This window comes from Euwallacea similis, chromosome 5 (assembly GCF_039881205.1).
Source record: "Euwallacea similis isolate ESF13 chromosome 5, ESF131.1, whole genome shotgun sequence".
NCBI lineage: Eukaryota > Metazoa > Arthropoda > Insecta > Coleoptera > Curculionidae > Euwallacea > Euwallacea similis.
The window spans coordinates 5,827,250-5,840,447 of record NC_089613.1 but is presented as its reverse complement, the minus strand read 5'-3'; the positions used below and the strand labels follow the sequence as shown (position 1 = coordinate 5,840,447).

General features: G+C 33.3%; 1 protein-coding gene across 1 annotated transcript in view; it reads left to right on the top strand.

The window, feature by feature from the left end:
• The window catches only part of LOC136409255 (arrestin homolog), an 82,387-nt gene that overhangs the window by 8,022 nt on the left and 61,167 nt on the right, over positions 1–13,198 (top strand). The window lies entirely within an intron of this gene.

Below are 13,198 nucleotides of genomic sequence, written 5' to 3'. Positions count from 1 at the left end.
ATGCTTTCACATAACAGGCGGTTGCTATTTTTAAGGTCAATCCGAGCATGGAAACAATATTAATTTAGTTTTCTTCAGCGGGCAACTTTGAAAAATGTTAACGAAGCTAAATCATCCTTTTAAGTCTGGAAAAAGTGCCGAGTTATCTAAATATAGTATTTTTTAATATCTAATTAAGACAGCTGAATATTGGCTTCATCTGCTGAAGAGAGAAAAGTCTGCAACCTTGTTTCATTTATTTTAATGAGGGAAATTACAGAATTCACGCTTCTGGTGATGCTGGATGCATAAAATTACAATAAACGTTATTTAAAAACTAATTAGATTTTGTGAAAACGAGACAAAAAGAAGTTCATATCAACATGGGTTGATATGTTTTTTTTTTAATTTATTAGAAATCTTGAAAGGTTTAGCTCAAATTTTTTCTTCCCCATACTAAACAGAAAATGCGCTATATGGGTGCGTAAATTATTGCCATAAGAGAAACTTTTACGTTCATGTTACTTATGAATTTGTATCATCAAGTTAATGATCATCGACATCGTTGGTCAATCTAAAAGGAAAATTCTAATATCTAAATGGAGTCAAGTGTATCGTCTCATTATAGAAAATATTCCCTTTTACCTACGGGAACCTGAAAGCTCTGAATGCACGTTAGAAGTACCATATAATCAAGTAATTTTCTGATATAACTTCTGTTCATGGGCAGTCTGAAAGAACGATCTAGATCTCAAAATTTAGTCTCTTCGATATTCGTCTAAAAAAGTTTTTTTGTCTCGTGACAAGAAAAAGCTTTGAAAGGTTTTTTCAATGATTTCCATAATATGAGAAATCTTCCAATGTCTGCCCCCGAACAGTTTATACAGTCAAGTTAATGGAACCTCCCTATTCCTGGATATCTTGCAGTGACACTTGAGGTATCTAAATTTAGGCTTTTTTATTATTTCATTAAGCAGATTTGGCTCCTGTCTGTTCGAAAATGGATGGGATAGTCAAACGAATGAAAACCTCTTATTATTGGATAATCTAAAGAGATAATGTAAACCTCCAGATGTAATAAGAAATTATTGGATTTTCACTGAAAGAAGTTTAAAAATATTTTAATTTATAAAAAATGGACAATCAATTAAAACCCTCCAGATCCTAGATAGTCTAAGAGACCATGCAAATTGTTTATGTTACCACTAAAGGCTGCGAAGGATTATTTAATTTGTTTTTTATAGAGGAATTTTACAATAATTCATATCCTTGATAAAAGTACATAGTCAAGTAAATGAAAATCTCCATTTCAAACCAATTATCTTGACCAATTACCTGCGATAACGAAAGGGAGTTCAAAAAGACAATCTCAATTAATTTAATAATAGAAATTTAAAAATTCACACGCTTCATTAGTCTAAATAATCAAGTATTTATTGAAAATTCATGTAAAAGCCAAAGTAGCCCATTCCTCCACATAAAATATCTGAAATATGAACACGTCCATTCCATGCCTCTGATATTTCAAACGCCTAATTAAGGTTTTTTAATGATCACCCTTTACAAATTATGGGCTTATCCCTATCAACAAAAGTTCTGCCAAGTGGTTTTCTTTTCATCATAAAAATGGCATTCCTGATGGATTTGAAAATACATTTAAATGTCCCAATAAGTTCATCATAGAATCATGTATCGTGCGTGGAAAGTAAAGGGATATACTTTCATTCCTCAAAAGAAGTAAAACTCCAAGTTGATAATACTAAAAAAGGCATTTAAAGTCTCCTTTCATCTTCTCGGGGTAATAACATAAGTCATAAATCTCATGGTCTTTGGCAAACATAGTCTCTGTCCTACTAACCTCTGCGTAAATCGTAAAAGACTTTCACCGAACGACTTTTTTTTATTGCACTTTTTGTAAAAAAAAGGGTCTGATGTATTATGACAGAGAATAAAATCTAATGTAGGAGTCGAAATAACAGGAGTAAGATGTAATAATCCTAAAGTGATTTCGGCTCTTCCGAATGAGCGGATTTAGGAACAGCTCTGGGAAAATCAAATTGTTGAGGGGGGCCAATAAACCGGGGTTAAGGGTAAAGAACAGGAAGATGTTATCAGTGGAGTGTTCTTTTGTGACAAAATTCAAATGGAACAACATCATATTGGAACAACATCAAATGGAACAACATCAAACTCATACTTTAGAAACAATTTTTTGCATCAGTATTGATAGTAAACATAAAGATTTTATTGCTTTAAAAAGATTTTCTGCTGCTACCCAGTTATAACTAATACTGTGTAGGTTCTTCACGTCGTAATAAATGATAATAGAGCGCCTTGGCTCATAGCTTTCCTGTTTCAAAAACAATATGTCTGAATTATTTTGTAATTTTCCTTAAAAACTAAGTTTCCATTTCTCGTGCTCGCTTTGCTGGCCGTAAAAACGTTCTTTAGTCCCAACAAACAAAGAAACATTATTCTAAATTGTCTATGAGATGAATTATCACAAAGTTCCATGCTTGGTTAATTCATGTCGGTACAAAACAGCACCATTTAGGTCGAACGAAAGAGGAACATTTGTCTGGTGTTTATGGTTACTTTTAGCAAATTTTAGAGCAAGGTAAACTTTTCGGTTGTAATACTGAAATTTGCGTCGTGCTTTAATGACTTGGAAACTGATGCGGGTTGAGAAGGTTTGCTTAGTTCTCGTTTAAAGCATTTTAAACAGTAGACAGTTTCCCGATACTTCGCTCAGGTCAACAGGACCCAATCTGTCATACAATAAGACCATAATCTTGGAAGGACCAAGAGTTTGGAAATAAAAATAACTGTTGTCATTTTTGCGATTACGATTCATATTTTCATGAGAAAAAGTGAATTTATGAAAAGGTGTTTGCTTGGCTAAGGCCGTGTGATCTTACCAAGAGATTTTGACGAGCACGTAGGTTTCGCGTAAAGATATAGAATTACGCTAAAACACGTCTTTTCGAAATTCTATTTTCGTTTACAGAAATTGATATTACATTGATAACATTGGATTATTTCCTCGGGTAAACAGCAATTCTTTTTTTGTGCGGGGATATGATGTGGGCAGATGGATAAATACTTTAAATCGTCTCGAAGTTGAAGTTCAATATTTTTTGTAATTCTCTTCATGACTTATATAGAAGGTTCTGTAGGTGCTTAATCGAGGATTTGCAGCTAGGGAGAATTATTTTGCTTTCTAGACATGGAGGTGTTTTACAAATGAGATTTGTCGAATGCTAATACACCTTTCACTACATTGGTTATCTGAAACAATCAAATGTAATGAATTATGATCATTCGCATAAAATTCTTTGTGGTTCGCTGTCTTCTTTGGTTCCCACCCACTCCCTGTAGGGTCATTTTCAGCTCAGAATAATTTGGATCTATCTCTGAAACATCAACATAAAAACAGTCTAGAATTACCTATTGAAGTTTGACCTTTGGAATTATTTTCGAGAAAGGCAGTTTCCGGTGGGTCATATGTTTTGCTGTCCTGCTACTTTTCTTCATTATCGACTTTTCCAAAAGCAACATGTTGCTTCGTTAGAATTTTACTATAGAAACGTCCTTTATTTTCTTGACGATTCCTCCCTTAAAACCCCAATTAACAGTAACGAACAAAGAGGAGCCTCGTTTTTCCAAAACATACGCTCCCAATTTCCATATAGCCAAAATACGTCGTTGGTTGGTAACCTCATCACTGTGGTCCTGATTTTCACAAGTCCATGTTCGAAATTTAATTTTTAATAAAGAAAATTTTGCAATTCAAATAGTTTGTCTAATTCAATGCGGTATGAGAAAGTAAAGTTGATCGAAATGTAAATGAAATTGGGGAAAATGGAAATATTGAAACCTCGTGTAATTCTCTTCGTTAAATCCCTTTAGAAATCCAATAACTTTGATCCTGTTTTTGCCAATGAGAGGTTGAAACTTATATTTTTTAAAGAAAATCTGTAAGAGTACGTATCATTTTAAATGTGCGGATGGAAGATTTGGTGGAATCAACAAACTTAGTCTGCAGTGAAATTTTTTTACTTATGAATTTAGATCAATTTTGACCAGAGTATTGCTTCAATAATTATGGGAAATGATATTTAAATAAAAAACACATGATTGCTTATAACAATCAAATTGCAGTTTTTTTACAAAAAAAATTGTCCTTTTAGAAACCCGAGTCATCAAATTTGTGGTAGCTTGCGGACTTATGTTCATTCTCGAATAACTGTCTCAAGATGATTAACGTTGTGAAAGGCTTTTTGTGTATAAACGTTAAAAAAAAAAGGGGGAAAGTCCAGCGGGAACAAACCTAGAGAGCCAGAACCGTTCCATGTTGCATCCAGTTACTCCGAACCGGAAAATATTTAAAAGGCGCTCTTTCACGCGCCTTGAATTATACATATTCAGTCAGTCCCAAAAGTCTTCGTACTCCTTAGAAAATTTGGATTTTTGGGTATTATTAAAAAAAGACAGAATTTAATTGCGAATTTCTAATATAAAACTGTGTTAAAATGATAGATAAAACATATGCTAAAATCAAATTTGCTTTAGTTTCGTATTTCTTCATTTGCAACTCTTAAAAGTCTACGTACAGTTTTGACTTCCTGCTAATGGATGGCTTTAAAACTGCGGAAAAACGAAATTTGTTTAAAAACTGTCAAGCGTAGGGGTTACTTCCTTTGTTATTGTATAATACAATGTAATGTTACATTCGCTAATATTGGTAGTAAGTGTTTAAAATGCTGCGAAAAGAAATTGCTTTGCCAATTCATAACTTAGTAGTGAAACTAAGAAATTCTGGAAGATCATATGCTGAAATTGCGAAGACTTTATATTTAAAACGCAGCACAGTTCGAATAATCTTTAAACATTTTATTATAAACGTCCATCTTGCTGATAAGCCTCGTTTTGGTCGCCACAAAAAATTAAGTAGTCAAGATTGTAGGGGAATTTTAAAAACAGCCCCAAAATTGGCTGCAGATGTGGCAAACACCTCAGCAAAAAGTGTTGGGTTGGAACGCATTAGAAAAGTTTTACACAAAGCAGGTTTTAATGGAAGAGTCCCTCGAAAGAAGCCACTGATCTCTCAAGTCAACAAAGAAAAACGACTTGCGTTCGTTAAGGAACACCAGAACAAAACTCTCGATTTTTGGGCAAAACTTTTATTGACTGACGAGAATAGATTTAACATTTTTTTGTTGTGATGGGGCGGGAAAGATATGATAAAAAAAACAAAGAGCTGAAAACCAAAAACATAATGGCAACCGTAAAGCATGGTGGAGGGTCTGCCATGGTTTGGGGGGGGGGGGGGGGGGGGCGATTGCAGCTAGTCGAGTAGGCAACTTTGTGTCCATTGATGGAATAATTAATAAAGAATTGTACCTGACTATATTACAAGAAAATTTGAAAACATCTGCAGCTAAATTATGCTTAGGGGAGGGTTGGATCCTTCAACAGGATAAGATCCGAAACCCACAGCTCGGATTGTTAAGACGTAAAACTCAGACAACGTGTCTATACAACTTCATTCGCCACCACAATCATCCGATTTCAATGTCATCGAGCTTGTTTAGGACGAATTAGAAAGAAGAATTCGAAAATATGAAATTACCCATGAAAATTCCGTAAAAGATGCTTTACAGCGAGCATGGAATAGCATCACCCCTGAAATTATCATGAATTTAATCAGTTTTATTTCCAGACGGCTAGAAGCTGTTGTGGCTCTACAAGCTAAACCAACTAAGTATTAATTTAATTAAAAATATAAGATTAGCACTAATTCACATGAAAACATTTTCACTGTACGTACAGTTTTGAGATATGTCAATTTAGGATTTAACTGTTAAAAATAAATAATTTAGACTCTAAAGTAAATTTAACCTTAACAAATGTTTCCTTTATAATTGTAAGATTGTTCAGAAATGAACATTTTAATTTAAACTGTTTTTTTTCCTCATAATACCCAAAAAACCTAATTTTCTAACGTGTACGTAGACTTTTGGGACTGACTGTAAGTATGTATACAGGGTATTTCAAATTCGACCCTCACCACTGGGATCTCGGAAACTAGAGGAGATACGAAGAAGTTTAAATGGGGGTAAAGTAGCGTAATCTAGCGCTTGATCGAATACCATTTTCAAAATTTTAATTTTCCGAATACTTCCGAAGATTCCGAGAAAAACTAAAAATTGGAGAATCCATTTTTATTTTTTTTAGTGTTATTTGACAAGGAAGGTTAAATCCCTAAGCACATTTTCATTGCCACTTTTTCTCAGCTACACGATGACGTATCAGATTTGCCATCCGACGTTTCGTCTTTCGACTACCATTATCAACTTTATTTTTTCTTATGGGCGCCATATTGGATTTTTCGACAGAAAAATAGTGCGTTCCATTCTGATTTCATTGATATAAACCTTCTTATAATTTACTTTTTTAAAAGCTGAAATATTTAAATAAAAACAAATATTACATAGTAGGCCTTGACTCCATCGAAAGACTTTCTTTTGTTCGCGTTATATGACAGAGCTCCTCCAACGAGATTAGAGCGTGTGCAGATTTCCAATGAAAATGAGCTTCAGAAATGAAGAGAAACGAGATATGTTAAGACTTTATTACAAATTTGATAGGAACAGTACGAAAACAGCTCAAATGTACTTTGAGTTATATCCAGAAAGACAACAGCCGGATAAAACATTATTTAAAACTTTGGATCAACATTTAGCTGAGTTTCGTACCTTTGAAAATCTTCCATTCTGCTTCCATACTTAATTTTAGGTTTTTGGTTAGTTTAGTGAGTTTGGTGCTTTTGAAATGTTCATCCAAAGTTTTAAATAATGTTCTATGCGGCTGTTGTCTTTCTGGATATAACTCAAAATACGTTTGAGCTGTTTTCGTACTGTTCCTATCAAATTTGTAATAAAGTCTTAACATATCTCGTTTCTCATTTCTGAAACTCATTTTCATTGGAAATCTGCACAAGTTCTAATCTCGTTGGAGGAGTTCTGTCATATAGCACGAACAAAAGATAGTTTTTCGATGGAGTCAAGGCCAACTATGTAATATTTCTTTTTATTTAAATATTTCGGCTTTTAAAAAAGTAAATTACAAGAAGTTTTATATCAATGAAATGAGAATGAAACGCACAATTTTTCTGTCGAAAAATCCAATATGGCGCCGATCAGAAAAAATAACGTTGATAATGGTAGCCGAAAGACGAAACGTCGGATGGCAAATCTGAATATGTCATCGTGCAGCTGAGAAAAAGTGGCAATGAAAATATGCTTACGGATTTAACTTTCCTTGACAAATAACACAAAAAAAAATAAAAATGGATTCTCCAATTTTCAGTTTTTCTCGGCTGTCTTCGGAAGTACTCGGAAAATTAAAATTTTGAAAATGGTATTCGATCAAGCGCTAAATTACGCAACTTTTCCCCTATTTAAACTTCTTCGTATCTCCTTTAGTTTCCGAGATCCCAATGGTGAGGGTCGAATTTGAAATACCCTGTATAAGTGCTCTCTTCATCGCATTAGGACCTGAAAATGTTCTTTACCAGTTATAAACTAACATTAATTTGAAAGTTCTTCGAAATTAGGGTTTTCCAAATTAGATTCGTAAGATTCCAGAGCTGCAATGTAAGTATCGGGGATCATCTTAGAATCAATTTCTGTCGATTACAGCAGTAAATGTCATATCGAAAGATAGGGAATTTTCTTGGAAGTTTCGAAAGGAGTGTGAAGTAGCCAATTTTATCCACCTTTCAAATTTTAAGCACCTATCTTTTGGAAACCCGAACAGCAATTGCATTATGGATGATTTCTATAGTGTGCCAGAGGCATGCTATCGAGAACTTCGATTAATTCAGTATTTGAGCAAGTTAAGAAATGAATTATCATTCAAATTGCGATATTCCCGTTCGACAAGCAAAATATGAAATTACGTTATGTGCTTTTCCGTGGACTTTAAATCGACTCAAATAGGAATCACTACAGCCGTTAAATCCGATATTACACTGAAAGGCTGAATGGACGAAGAAGCTCCATCAAAGCTGAGCCACTTAATATTTATTGCTTAGATGGAGAAGGCTCTTTTTAACTTCGTTAATGTATTGAGGGGGTTTCCAGAAACTTTTCCTTTCCTTGGCGAAGCGATAATGCTTCCTAAATTTAACCGGTAATTTTTTTGTCATTAATTAAAAAATACATTCAAAATTATAAGGGTAGATAATTTGTTTATCCGGGCTAAAACCGAAGATTTACTAATTAAAATGTTAATTAACCGAATTAAAGCGTTCTCTAATGGAAATTCGGTAATCAATAACTTACGGTATCGAATAAATGGACTGCTATATAGCCTGTCTTGACACAAACCCAAATTGGAGCTGATATCGTATAGTATAGGAAGCATATTATAGGTTTAAGAGGAAATATTGGATTATATTTCAGTAGTGTGAGTAAATATACAAGGTGTCCCAAAAATAACAATGCAAAAATTGAGTGAGATTATGACAAAACCCTAAATTACTCTATAATCAAAGTTTAGAGCGTACTCAATTAGGCAAAACCGCAACGCTATCCAAGCATACGTTGCACTCTCAATAAACTCTTGTTGTGTAACTTCTCGTTGTGTAAAACAACACGGGGTGTGTGTTTTAATATTTAATTACGACCCTTTGTTTACGGAGTTTGAAACCCATGTGCGGCGATAATAGAGGTTGCTTGCATATTTTGCAAACGGGAAAAATTGCTATAGACAAACATTTTTGATGCTTATAAAAGTTCATCAACAATTCTCAAACCGTCGATAAAATGAACTTGAATGTGGAATTTTTCACGTAGAATGCAATCAATCAAATGTGTCGTTTTAGGAATTTGGCCGCCGGGAAAGTTATTATTACGGTCAAAGTGGGAATTGTTTTCTGAAAAAAATATCCAATACGTCTAAATATCCACAAAACTACATCACGGTTTTCGACATAAAAACACAGTTTCGAGGAAATATTTTATCTATCTTTAATGGAAACAATGGCGTACTGAATTTGTCATTTTGATCGCCAGAAAAATTAATCAAAATTACAGTTTCAAAATTTGGGAAAATTCCTAACCATAAGACCACGAGAAGTACGCTACTGGCTTCTTGTTGAATGTTTCGTATATACTACATGGAAAACAGTGGCCTAACAGATGTGATATTTTCAACATCAGAAAAATGATACAAAATTACAGGATCAAAATCTTCGAATGTTTCCAACCTTTGTACTGCAAGTTCTACGCCGCTTATTATCTACTCAAAATACAAAACGTTATACAGGGTGTCAATTTGAAAATTTCCCACCCCTATTATCTCGAAACCGGATAGATTTTTAAAAAATTATCGGAACATGTCGATTTTGTTATCGTGAAGGAACAATTTTTATGCAGAATTCACTGCGCTCCTTTCCACTCTCTACGCACCAGAGCCGCCCTCTTAAATATCTTGAATGGCAAAGGGGTGATATATCATTTTAAAGAGCTTTTCATTCTCTACATTTTGCTACCTCATTAGTTACATTTGACTGTTGCGTTATAAAGTTAGACGTCTTTGATGACTCTAAATTGATTTTTCCTATTATTGTTTTGATAGCGTTGAAACTAAGATTTTTTTAACTCAAATTTGTCTTACGATTAGGAAATTGTTGAAATAAATCTATTTACTAACCAATTGACTTATTGTTTGTTGAGACAACCATCAAAAGAAAATATACATTAATCACTGAAGCAAATGTTTATCAATCTAATAAATTTCCTTTGTCCTCGGAAAGAAACCTCTACGTAGAAATTAATTTTTTTCTTGTTTATTATTGTTTACAATGAAATGCCGTTTTGATAAATTTTGATATTATCTTGCATGGAAAATATTATTTACTTACCTGTGGTGCTGGCTGATGTTCCTAGCTATTCAAATCAGTTAAAACTTACTGCGATAATTTGTGTATTATTGTAAGTAATTTTAAAAATGGTCCACACGGTTCAGCAAAAAACTGAAATTATTTTTATTCATGGTGAACAACGAAGATGCGCAGAAAGAACGGCGGAAGTTTTTAATGTTAGAAATCCTAATTCAATGCGAGTCACAGATACGTGTTAAACTTAATAAAAAAATCTACTGAAACGGGTCCTATTGCAAACAAAAAAGGGCCGTTCAGGGTGTTTTAAATGACGCTGGTCAAATAGAGATTTTAGAAACCTTTGTTGCAGAACCCAGCAATTCACTGCGTACGGTCGCAAATCAAACTGAAATGTCACATGAAACTCTACGAAAAACATTTTAATTAAATAAATTTCATCTCTACAAAATACAAATTCTATAGGAACTTTATAACGAGGATTTTGATAGACCGAGTTTTGCGAAACCGGGACCAACTTAATTAATAATTACCAATTTTTTTTAACAAACATTTGCTTCAGTGATGAGTACACTTTTTTTCTTACTCAGCGGGTCAATAAACAAATTTAGCCGATATTAGAGTGACGAAAGTCCCCAAATTTTTAAGAGAGGGTGCTACACAGTGGCCAGAAAAAATGGAAGTTTAGGCTGGTATTCTCGGAAATGGCGTTATAGGATCTTCGTTTATTGAGGAAAACTTAACTGGAAAGCTATACTTGAATTTACTTGAAAACGTAATTGATCCTTTAATAATAACTCATTTGGAAAATCAATTTAGTGGGAACATCTTGCAAGAAAACCAAATACATCTTCGATAAGATGGAGCTCCACCGCATTATTTTCACTTAGTGCGAGAATAGTTGAATGATCGATTTCCTGACAAATGAATTGGTAAAAGGGGACCGATAGAATAGTCTGCAAGATCACCAGACTTAACGCTGTTAGATTATTTTTTAGGGGAACATATGAAATCGGTTGTTTACAAAACCTAGCCTGATAATATTGATGATTTGAAAAGAAGAATCACAGGAGCAAGCACGGCTATTCCAGAAGCGGTATTTAAAAATATCAGGAAAGAGTTTCAAAATAGGCTTTATTATTGCTTGGAAAATAATGGAGAACTTTTCAGACAACTAATAAACTAAAAATGTTAAAAATAGGAATTCCAATTTCGAACGTGTTTTTTTTAACCAGTAATAAGAAAAATTATTTGTTTTAGAGTTTAAAACGGCTATGCAGAAATTTATTACAATTTCTTAATCGTAAGACACGTTTGAATAAAAAGTCTTAGTTTCAACGCTATCAAAACACTAATAGAAAAATAAATTTAGAATGATCAAAGACGCCTAACTTGATAACACAACAGTTAAATGTAACCAATGAGATACCAAAATGTAGAAAAAAAATTTGTTTAATGATTTATTACTTAACCCATTTTACCATATTTTAAAGAGCGGCTTAGAAGGTAGAGAGTTGAAAAGTACGCAGTAAATTCTACATAAAAATTGTTTCCCTTCCACAACAAAATCAACATGTTCCGGTGATTTTTAACAAATCTACCCCATTTCAAAATAATATGAGTGAAAAGTTTTGAAATTAACATCCTATCTACAATGTGTTCATTTGAAAATTCTCCACCCCACGTATGTTTTACTTTACGAAAAATTTCAAAAATCGTCGTGACCCGTCGATTTTTGTTCTAAGGGAGACTTTTTTTGGCCTAAACTGAATCGTGGTAGAATCATCTCTTTAATCCCCAGCAACCTCAACTTTGAACGCTTAAATATGACCAGCCCCCTTGTAATACATAATTTTAAAGAGCGTTTAATTTGAGATCCAGTCATATTTTTATTTGTTAAATCGGTTGAATTTTAGGGCGGTTATGGGCAAAATAACAATATTTTATTTATTTTTGATTTAATTGACCTAAATTAAAATATTGTTTATTTAATTGATTAAATTCTCAAAGTGCGCATCATTTGTAGCATGACAGTGATATAATCTCTGCTCAAATTCTAAACGTACCTTGGCAAAAGTTTGCCTGGAAATATTTCTACACTCACGTGTTATTCGATTTTTCAAATCCTGAATGTCTGTGGGTGGTGTTTTATACACAACTGATTTTAGATGGTCCCATAAGAAAAAATCAAGGGGAAATAGGTCAGGGGAACGAGCAGATCATTCTATGGAACCTCTTCTACCTATCCATTTATTTGGAAATCTCTCATCCAACTACTCTCTTACTGGTAAAATGTAATGAGACGAAGCACCATTTTACTTGAACATTAGTTGTGCTTCATTAATTAACAAGTTACCATCTTCATCTTGCTGATTTTCAATGCTCTCTGTGAGTAATGGATCAATTGCATTTTCTAACATATCCAAGTATAGTTGACCCATAAGATTCTCGTCAATGAAAAGAGGACCAATTATAGCATTTCCAAAAATGCCTGCCCAAACATTTATTTTCTGAGGACACTGTGTGTGCACTTTTTGACATAACATAAGTGCGGGTTTTCAGTGTCCCAGTATCTGCAATTCTGTTGATTGACATATCCATAAAGAAAGAACGTAGACTCATCGCTGAAGCAAATATTGATTGTAGATATTTCATTGTTATTAATTTTTTCAATTATGATTTCGCAAAACTGTACTTTTCGGTCAGAGTCATCTTCAAATAATTCTTGAACGGGAAGCAGTTTATAAGGATGAAATTTATGCAGTTTTAAGACTCTATGCACTGAACCAACAGAAACATTTGTTAATGAAGCAACTTTTTTCACAGAAACATTGAGGTCCATGGCAAAATTGGCAAGAATTTCAATTTGCGTATTCTCATCCAGGATTCTGGGTGTATTCCTTTTTTATATGCAACACTACCAGTGGTTAAAAATTTTTGTATTAGGTATGTTACATATTTATGATCAACATTTTTGTCAGGGTGCCGCAAGTTAAAATCCCGAGAGATTTGTCTAGCACACTCATTATTTTCACCATACAGAAGAACTATTTCGATTCTCTCTGCTAAAGTATACGTCATGATTAAATTTTTGCCAAGGAAACACGTTCGATACCAACGAAATTGGAACTCAAATGTCACTATCCTTTAATATGAAAAAAACAAAATTCCAATTGTTATTTTTATAAAGTTTATGTTTTTTGCACTTTTTTACTCAAGAATAAAAAAAATGTATAAATCTGCAAAATCAAAATAATTAAATAAACAATATTGTCATTTGGGTCAATTAAATAAAAAATAAACAAAATATTG